Source organism: Amblyomma mixtum, chromosome 3, assembly GCF_055824585.1.
Source record: "Amblyomma mixtum isolate Tamu chromosome 3, ASM5582458v1, whole genome shotgun sequence".
NCBI lineage: Eukaryota > Metazoa > Arthropoda > Arachnida > Ixodida > Ixodidae > Amblyomma > Amblyomma mixtum.
This window is the reverse complement of record NC_143014.1, coordinates 419,566,281-419,576,012: the sequence shown is the minus strand read 5'-3', so window position 1 is coordinate 419,576,012 and position 9,732 is coordinate 419,566,281. Positions and strand designations below refer to the sequence as shown.

Sequence of the window (9,732 nt, the reverse complement as noted above, 5' to 3'; positions counted from 1 at the left end):
GCAGGAAACTAGTTAATAGGGTTGGGTGACTGATTGCTAACGTAAGGAAGGGAACCAGTGATGCATTGTGAAGCGTCACGCAGCTGCTTCCGCGAATGTTCGGCAGAAGCGAACAGAATGAGCTTCTTGTGGTCCCCGGTCACTGCGGTGTCCTGCGGGACGGCTGTATTGTCCTTAAGAGGACGAGGGGATGTTAAATACGATGCCATCGCTACGGACTTTTTCATGCTGTGCATACAAGTGTGGTGCTTTGCGGTGCTGTTTGTGCTAAAGGCGTCGGCCTTTACCTGAATTATCGAAAAAGCAGTCGGCGCGGCCACTGGATCGCTCGCACTATGGATAAACAGGAAGCGCTTCGTATCTCTCTTGCTCGGCTTACAGCGTATGTCTGGCCGCCACGCGTTCGGAAGAGCTCAGACCTGAAATGACACTGAAATGAACAGGTCGCCTTATAGCGGTGCGAGCGCTGTTTAAATAAGAACAACCACCTGAGCTCTCCGTCGATGACCTGTTTAAAACCATACCACTAATGCGCAGGGCCTCCTTAGGGTTGGACTCCAAAGCGTGCCACTTGTGTACACCAGCGACCTGGGTCATTCGCATGGTCAGACCTCCGGCACTGAACTCGAACCAGACTCAAGCAGCCTACTTCAGCGACGTTGGTGCCGCCGTGCTGGGCCCAGCTTGCTGCTTCAGCCACCTTGGCGAGGAAACCGACTAGTCACTGCCCTCTGCTTCGAAGGCTGCTGTCAACGGGGAAAGGAGCAGCGGGGTGAAAGGCGGGGCGAAAGCCGCCCAAGAGTTCCTGCGCTCAAAGACAGCAGCCCAGGGCGGACCCCGTCCGCGTGGCGCACTAGTCGGCGACTGCGGATTTGCTGCTGCGGCACCAGGTATTCACAAGGGGTAAATGGAGGTTGTTGGTCGATCGCTTCTTCCTGCTCGATATACGAGGGTTCTCCCATGTACGGACCGGTTCTACGGCAAGAAGGCGGCCGCGGGGGAAAACGCACCGCACTTCTTGCTGTTGCCGCTTTCTGCTGGTGCTGCTGCTCCTGTTTCTACCGGCAGCGCTCTCTGCGAGCTTCTTCTCAATCATAGCCGGGAGTACTTACATAGCGGCGCTACTGTGAGCGGGGAGACCTGGACACCTCGAATGTTCTGCGGAAGAGAGATTTGGCAGAGGGGAATTGCAGCGCGGGTGGCTCGACTGGTGTGCTAATAAGTCTCCCGGCCGCTATCTTGTCGAGAGTGTAGCGTAGGAGCGGCCCTCTTTCCACTCACTTCCGGTCGGTAATTCTGCGACCAAGAAGAACACCAAAGCTTAAATGGCTGCGCTTGCATCTAGCTGTGCGAGCCTGGACGCATTGCACCCTCCATTCAAAAACGTCTCAGGTGGCGGTGACGCGTCGATTCAAAGGCGGGATGCCTGCGACGCCACCTTTACCGAATAAAAGGTCATTTTTCATCGAAATACTTTGAGGCGGGCCTTTTTACTGATCAAGGCTTCGAGAAGCGATCTGCAGAGCAAATTCAGCAACGATGGGAGATTTTTTAGCAAGCAAATATCCTTTATAGTTGGGGCATAACTGATTTTTGTATGATCTTACGCTACATTTATAACTTTATTATCATGCTGTGATGTTCGTGCGCAATCCTTATGTTGCGTTATCCTGGCGAGCCTTTGCGCCAGTGAAGGCTTCGAGTACCGAATTGCCCAGCAAATTGAGATTTGATTTGGAGGTTTCTATGCAGCAAATTTTGTAGCGAGAGCTACATTGACCTGTCTCGCCGTATCGCGTGCTCCCTGCATACTGCGCATGCGCGAGGAGCGAGTGACGTCAGTACGCACAGTTGCCGCGCCTCTCCGCGCGCGTTCGCCGCCGCATCACTATAGCCTCGCCGCGCGCGCTCGCCACGGCAACTGCTACCGCCAGCGCAGAGCCACCTGATGTCACTGCTCACGCTACGAATATCCTGGCATAGCAGAGCTAAACCACGTCCAATTTATTCTTTACAGTTGGGTACTAACTGTTTTTTTTTATGTTACGCTACAATGATCACGGTATCGTGTTGTGATGATGTTGCGCTATCCTGTTATACGCTGTCTAGGATTTATTGCTTGTCAGCTTGTCAACCATATTCTTTTCTAACCTCTCGTCTGCAGCTACTTACCTGCGCAGCTTTATATGAAGTTTATGCAATATGAAAAAATGTATAATCCTGGTCAATATGAGAGAGAAATAAGTCTGGGGATTTATTCATAGATACCTGCTTGATTAAGTGGACCAGCACAGTTTTTAAATTTTAAGGGAGAAGTAACCAGAAATATTGCGAATTTGTGCAAAACGTTTGTCCCTCTCACATTCACCTCACGTACAGTGACCACGAAGGTCACCCGTAGGCTCTACTTCAGGACAGCTGAAGACCGTAGTTCAAAGCATTCAACACAAAAAGCGTGGTCTTTGATGATTATCATCTACGGACAGCATGAACATTTGGGGTGCCATGTTCCACGGCATAAAAATTTTAAAATCAGTTTCAGTGGTTCATTTGCTTTCGCCGCTGTTAGTACGCGGTGGGCTTGTAAGGGGGTAGAGGCACTTGTTAGTACGCGGTGGGCTTGTAAGGGGGTAGAGGCACTTATTTTATATAGGTCGACTTAGTGTTACTCAGGGGAGGCGTCGTCTCCTTGAAAGTAACAGATTCCTTGCGTCATAATATTCTTATCGCCCCGACATTGGATAAACAAGCGACTCAAGTGGTTTAAAGCGCATATTATTTGTGCTTATATACGGGAACCCGCAAGTAAGATCTGTAGTCGAGTGATCCATTAGGGCGATAACGGACACTGCTGGTAGCACTGGCACAATAGCTTTCATGCACTGAGTGCAGCTTTGCAATAAATGCGTCATTACTGCAGGATAGGACTCTTATACTTTCTAGGCCGCGGCAAAAGAGTAGAAATTTCCGCTTCCCGGCGTGTTTTCACAAGCATCAAGTGGGCGACTCCAACAGTATTTCCCGCGACCAGACGTCGAATTGCTTATTGAGCTGTCCTGTTTAGTCGCAGTGATGTCGTCAGGACGAACTGGTGGGCTAGTTGGTTACGCATACCGAATGAATGTCGCTGCGCAAGAAAGGGGCGAAGACTGACTGAAAACACACCACAAAGCGGCAGTCACAGTGACGCGAATGTCGAAAGCTGTTGAACCTCTTTTTACGGCGACAGCTACTCGAAAGACAGTTGCGAGACTTTTGGGATTCGGCGCCATCCGATGAATTCTTCCGAGCACTCAAAGCCGCGCTCCAAACAGCTCGACAAGAAAAACCATCTAGCTTTTTGTGTGTCATGCGTATGAAGAGCACCCCTGACGTTGAATTCCATGACCAAGTACTGAGAACGCTGAGTTCTAAATATCAAAAATACCTAATCTTCGCCGATTACGTCGTCAGGACTGTCTTTTACAGACCGTATAAAAACAAACGGTTTTGATTTCTTTGTATTCCACGCAGCCGTATCATGGCGTGAGTGGTGATTACTAAGACGAGGACAACGTTTTCGAGGTCATGCTAGTTGTTTTTCAGGTGGCTGTCGTTTCCTCTAGGGAACAACGCGAATATCAGCTCTGCTTTACAAACACGCAAAGATGACCCGCAGAATTCATTTGCAGCCAACTAAAAAAATTGGCGGGGGCTTAGCTTTGGTTAAGCCTGGTAGGTTGCGAAAGCGAGCGCAGCGCCTCTAACGGAAGGAACGCGGTGCGCAGCGTCTAAAGAAGGAACGCAGCGTGCCGCGTCTACAGGTCACGCGTCGCTACCGGCCGCCGCTGCGCGACGACTCGAATTGGTAGCCCATCTCTCATCCTGGTATGACGTCACGCTATAACGTCACTGGGCATTGCTTTGACGTCAGGGGTCATTCTAAATGTCACGCGTGGCTACCGGCCGCCGCTGCGCGACGACTCGACTTGGTAGCCCATCTCTCACTGTTGTATGACGTCACGCTATGACGTCACTAGGTAGGTCATGACGTCATAGGTCATTCTAAATGTCACGCGTGGCTACCGGCCTCCGCTGCGCGTCGACTCCACTTGGTAGCCTATATCTCACCCTGGTATGTCGTCAGAGGTCATTCTAAAGGTCAAACGTGGCTACCGGCCCCCGCTACGCGAAACGCCGTTCATGAGCGCAGTATTGCTTTCGCAATAAAATCATGACATACGTCTTCGGTGATGCTAGGTATATTTCTATCTTTATTTGAAACGTTTGTGCGCAGTTCCGTCCGGAGGCATAACAGAAGCCCGAGAAGACCCTTACGTGAAAATGCCACCCTACAGCGCTCGCAAGAAACGTAATGCAAACAAATGGTTTTACAGGATTCGCATGCAATACATGCATGAAGATCAAGGCAACTACAACAATGAATACGTATTCACAGTGTCTAATTTTTATGAGCGGATACTAGAAATCAACGGTGGATTATAGAAGTGAAAGAAAACTGTTATGCTTCTATAATAATTTGTGCAGTCAAACATTGCAGTTGTGTTTGAGTGCAAATTGTGCTAAGACGCACAAAGGCAAATACCATGGTTTCAAATTTCCATCAGTGGCACCGAGAAGACGCTTTGAAATGAGTTTCAGTACCATATCTCATCGAAGATGTCAGGCATGACATGTATCGACATTAATATGTCACCACCACGGCCAACGCTCATTTTACGACCATTTAATAGGTGTCGATGGGTGAACATGCGAGAGCCGCTGCCATTCTCGTTACGCAGAAGCGCGAGTGCGCCTTATATTGCTTGGTCCCCCACCGAATTTGGAAAGTTGAACTTCCGTAGTTGCAATTTTTTTTAGGAGGTATCTATACAAACCCCAAATTTTCATTAGGGGTTCCTTTTCCTTTAGAAAGCAGTCGATTTTACTATGTCCCCGGGCATGCAGCCTTGAGCACCTGGCGCTACGAGGCCTGGACCATTCGAGCAACAGGGGCCTCCGGGGAAAGTTGTGGCACGGAGTGGCGTCGCCCGAGGAAGCCGTGGGCGAGGTTGGCTCCCCGTCATACATCCCGCCGGAGGCCACTCTTCGATGCCCACCTGGCGTCGTTGATAGAGAGGACACCGACGCAGCGGTGGACAAGCCACACCCCACCGACGTTCGTTAGCATCGCTCCGCCGCGGTAAGCGAGCCGAGTCGCCGTCCTCGCTAAGTCGGCCTTGCTGGCGCTTTGTTAGTGTGTGCACTAGACGCCCACGGCTCCTCGCCAAATTCTGACGCGAAGCGCGGCTCGCGCCCTCAGCGCATAGAGCGCGCTGTATGAGCTCAAGAAACAATCAATGCGAGGTTAAGACCGGTACAAAGAGAAAGCGAGAGTTAATCCTGTATATTTCGTGTGCCGGTGAGTGTCTGTCCAGTGAATTAACACTCACATGCTGTCTTGAGGTGCATATGTACTTTGTTTTCCGTTGCTTTCGTTTAGCGCGTAGTCATATATGAGACGTGTGCGTTCCGCTAAGTGTATCAATGATCACTGGCGTGGTCGACGGTTACGACACCTCACAGAACTCTTACAGAAATGTATGTTGATTTTTTCATTTCAAGTGTAATGATTTCAGGCATCGCACTCATTTCTAATTGGAGCTTGCGATGCACAGCTGAAGAAATTGGCTGTTGTGTTGTGTTTCCGCTTATATATGTTTTTCTTTGTGCTTCAAAAGACTCACTAATTTGTGGTTGCAAGCTTAAATAGCCCTTATATATGTTTCACAATACATTCAAACTTCTAAGCAGTGTTTTGGTAAAAAAAAAATTAAACATCCAGAAAGCCACCTTTTTTCCAACGTCTTTTCAACACTACATAGAATGGACCCTTCAACAGGGTGTTACTATTCAGAAAAAAAGAGAGATAAATCTTAGATTTTAGTTGAAACGTGGAACTCTGTGGAACACGCCGTGGCGAACGGCTGCGGCTCTGCGTTTCGGCTTGAGCGTGCGGGAGATGGGGCCAGGAACCCGCGCAGCAAGAGCAGCGCGCTGCCCTGCCTGGGGAGGTGGTTACGGGGGGCAACGGTGACGCCGCGAAACGCTGGAACGGGCGCCAAAGAGCTGCGCTCTAAAGAAAATGTTACATTTGGAATGCCGTTTTCTTTTTAATCCCTTTTCAGCACTACATAAAATTTCTGCGTTAATGGTGCTTTAAACAGGCTGTAAGTACCCAGGAAAAAAAAAAGATGTCACATTTTGGTTGAAACATGGAAGAGTTCAAGCAAGTCCTGTCAATGAATTGAGGAAACTGCGCCCCTCGATACTCTCTAACTAGCATTTAACAAGAAGATCGAGAAAATGTTGGGCACTGTTGTAAAATAAAGATACATGCCACTACGAGGCATTGGCCAAATTCGAGCTGTTTTTAGGCACCGTGCTCATCTAACTCCAGAGCGTCACGCGCGCCACTAGCGGTGGCACGCGCGTCCAGAGTGAGAAGGCGGCGCGCGTTCAGTGAGATGGCGACGCTTACTCGCCGGAGCGGCAGTGAGCTAAGCAGAATTTTTTGGTACGCTTGTGATGTTATTTCAGACGCCATTGAACTTCGTAAGGAGAATAACAAATTGTTCTCTTGTATGCTGCCTGGGAATTTACCGGAATTTGCCTAGGACCAAGTCTCACGCGCAACTTACCAACCGAGAATGGACAGGGTAACGTCCTTTTCACTCTGGAACTCGTCGACCTTTTACTTTCATTGCGATTCCGTATCGCAAAGCTGACCGTGTGAAATATCTCGCGCAGATAACAGGTCTTGACTGTCTTCCAAATTTTGAGGTCGGGAGGAAAGCACGCTATGTGTATGAAATAGACAAGACGGACATCGTCTACAGCCCTCGGTAATGAATTATATCCAATCGCTTCTCCAGAGCACAATATGCGCCCCTTGCTGTGCGGCTGCTGAAAAAGAAATAATTTCTCATCTTGCGTTTTTTCTTCTCAGCAGCGTATACTTTCGTAAATGCACCTCAAATTTTCGGCTTTGAGATAAAAGCTTAAGGTGGGCGCAACATTTTGTAGCTGTAGGGCGACATGCTGCTGGTTATTATGTAACATCATGCCGCAGTAACCTCTGTCTAAGTTTAAGATTGCCTACCTTAGTTCCAGTTATGCGTGGAATCATTCGTTCTTTTCAATGAACTTTGTTCTTCTGAGTACTTATAGAGAGCTCGGGCAGGAGCTTATAGAGAGCTCGGCCACTATGACATGTTTTTCATATATTTCTGCTCCTGCATCTGAGGGACTGAGAGATATTCCCCAGATATATTTTCATGCATATCAGCGTTTGAATACAACTAAACCTTGGAGGAAAATGCCGTTTTTACAGTATCAATGCTGCGCCGTTCGGCACTGTCCCTTAGCTGGAGAATTCGCGCCGATCGCTTTTCCCATTCGAGCAGTTCAATTCTGCCTTCTTGATTGTTTTCCTTAGTAGGAAGGTCTTCGCATTCTCCCAGTTATTCGGCTCGCAAGAGGTCATTCAGGCAGTATTTAATGCCTCCAAAGATGTTGAGCATATATTCCACCTTCAGAAGCTTTGCAGTACCCAAAAAGAACAAACTTAAAATATATAGCCCACACAAAAGGATCTGGAGCCATCAGTGTTTTCCTTTTGTCTTGGCGGTGCATCGCACAGACATGCGCGATACACCGGCCAGCATTTCACGCCTGTCTTCCGACAAAATTTCTTTCACGTGAGGAACATGAAAGGATTCAAAAAGCTTGATACCGTTAGCCAAGTTGTTTCCTCGAAAAAAAAAAACAACCTTGTCAACCCAAAGGCAGACGAAGCAGCGCACAAGTGTTGTCATGTAGTCACGGAAAATTGCCTGCTACGGCGCGGAGCCATCTCACTCGGGACGCGAAACTGGCACGCAGCTCCGCTGGTGGAGGCGCCTCGCGGGAGCACGGTGCCTAAACCGCCGTCTATAGCTCATATAATGGTAATAAAAGAAAAACAGCAGGTGTCAGTCGTAAGTTGGTAACATGCACAGTTTTCTCAAATACATTGGGTCATACGTATGCAATAAATTGCAGATATAAGCCAGGAGGTTTAACTGCGAAGTTCTCTTAGTTTGTGTGGATCATTGCTGCATGAGCAATTGGAAAAAAATTCGCAGTGCTTGCAAAAGATACTGCTCTGTTGTCTTCCTACATCATAAGTTGCGGTGAGAATTTTCAATGAGAAAAAGTAACGCCGCAACTGCTGAAAAATTTAGGATGTCAGTCTGGTGCAAAAAGTTAATGCAAAACCTCCTGAAGAATCCATGCCGTTTGTCTCATGCGATACCACAACAGACGTTGCCTTCGTGATTAATTTCCGATTACACACGATAAATCAATTTATTTAGAGTAACTTCAAGGGTGACAAGGTAAAAACGGATTCAAAGAATATATTCGGCCAAACAATAATAAAATAATTACAAAGGTTGATTAATTGTGTAGTAACAGTTAAGGCTATAGTCCATGCGGAAAGGCGATTCGGTTCCTTCACGTACCGTGTTTGCTTAATGTAACTGAGCAACGGTGGTTTGTTTCGTAGCCCCGTGGCGAAGCCCTTACCGCAGCGCTTAAGCTCTGAATCTGTGTAAAGCAAGGTGAATCCTTGTCTTCGCGTTGTGATACCTTTAGGTCTTTAGAAGTGCCGTAAAGCCTCCCTTAATCAAAAACCTGCTGCTCGTTTTCTTTGGTAGATAGTATACGTGGCCGAAATGGCAAAAAAAAAACCATTTGGTCTGCAGTATGGTGTGCCGTGCATCAGACTGATAAACACACGCAAAGTTATCATTCTGAAGGTGCATATGTTGAAGGCGTGAATTTGGACGATAAAATATGGTATGAAAAACACAAAGCAGCGAGATGGGCAGATTATAGACTGGACATCATTATGAGTGTGCTGAGTGTTCTGTTATGATTAGAATGAAACATACTTAATTTTTTCGCCCTGTTTTAATGACTGGATGAGGTAATACTGATTAGGGTCCCAAAGATATGTGCCGTATTCGTGTTTGAAACGAAATAACAATAATGGTATCAGAAATTCCACACGTAATTTTGAGGAAGCTGTGCCGAGCCCAAATCATGACTGCTCCCGCATTTCTCGAATTACTCGCTTTTCCAATGTCTGCCCGTTTTCAAGGCTAACAGTCTGCTATCGCTGTGCGCTCCGCTCCTTTTCCTGTTCACAGATGTGCGCACTGCATGAAGCACCGAGGCGGGAACTGGATTTATGGTCGCCGGTGTGCGTTCGTCAGCAGTGCGCTTGTACGTGGAGACCTCGTAGGCAGCCAGCCCACTGCGCGCTGACGACAGCGGCCAGGAGCGTCACAACCAGGCTCTATGTGCGAAGTTTTAAGCCTGCCGATAAAGAAGTCCTGCAGTGTCATTCTCAGCGTCTGGGTGTGATTTCGTACCGAACATACACCGTCGTTCTCAGTATCAAGTCGTGCTTTTTACGGCATATTTACGGCAACATGCGCAGGAATTTTTTTCTGGCGAACAGCATAAACTCCGCTAGAAGACGATGCAGTTCAAACTGAGAGATTCTGAAGTCTTCATAGGTACTTTCTTTCTAGTTTCACACGCAACTTACCTCGCTGATTTTAACAGCTGATGCAATGCCTTGGTTTTTCAATGTTTGCTATTGTTCACGGATTTTCTAGAGGCCAGTCCCATAGTGTTTTGTCA

The 9,732-nt window shown here is 47.9% G+C and overlaps 1 long non-coding RNA gene across 1 annotated transcript; it reads left to right on the top strand.

Moving 5' to 3' along the window:
- The first annotated feature begins 821 nt into the window (after window positions 1-821).
- On the top strand, window positions 822-9,360 carry LOC149357860 (uncharacterized). Its single transcript, XR_016289928.1, has 3 exons — window positions 822-890; window positions 4,948-5,182; window positions 9,234-9,360. It is a non-coding gene; the product is annotated as an uncharacterized LOC149357860 (long non-coding RNA).
- Window positions 9,361-9,732: the final 372 nt, after the last annotated feature.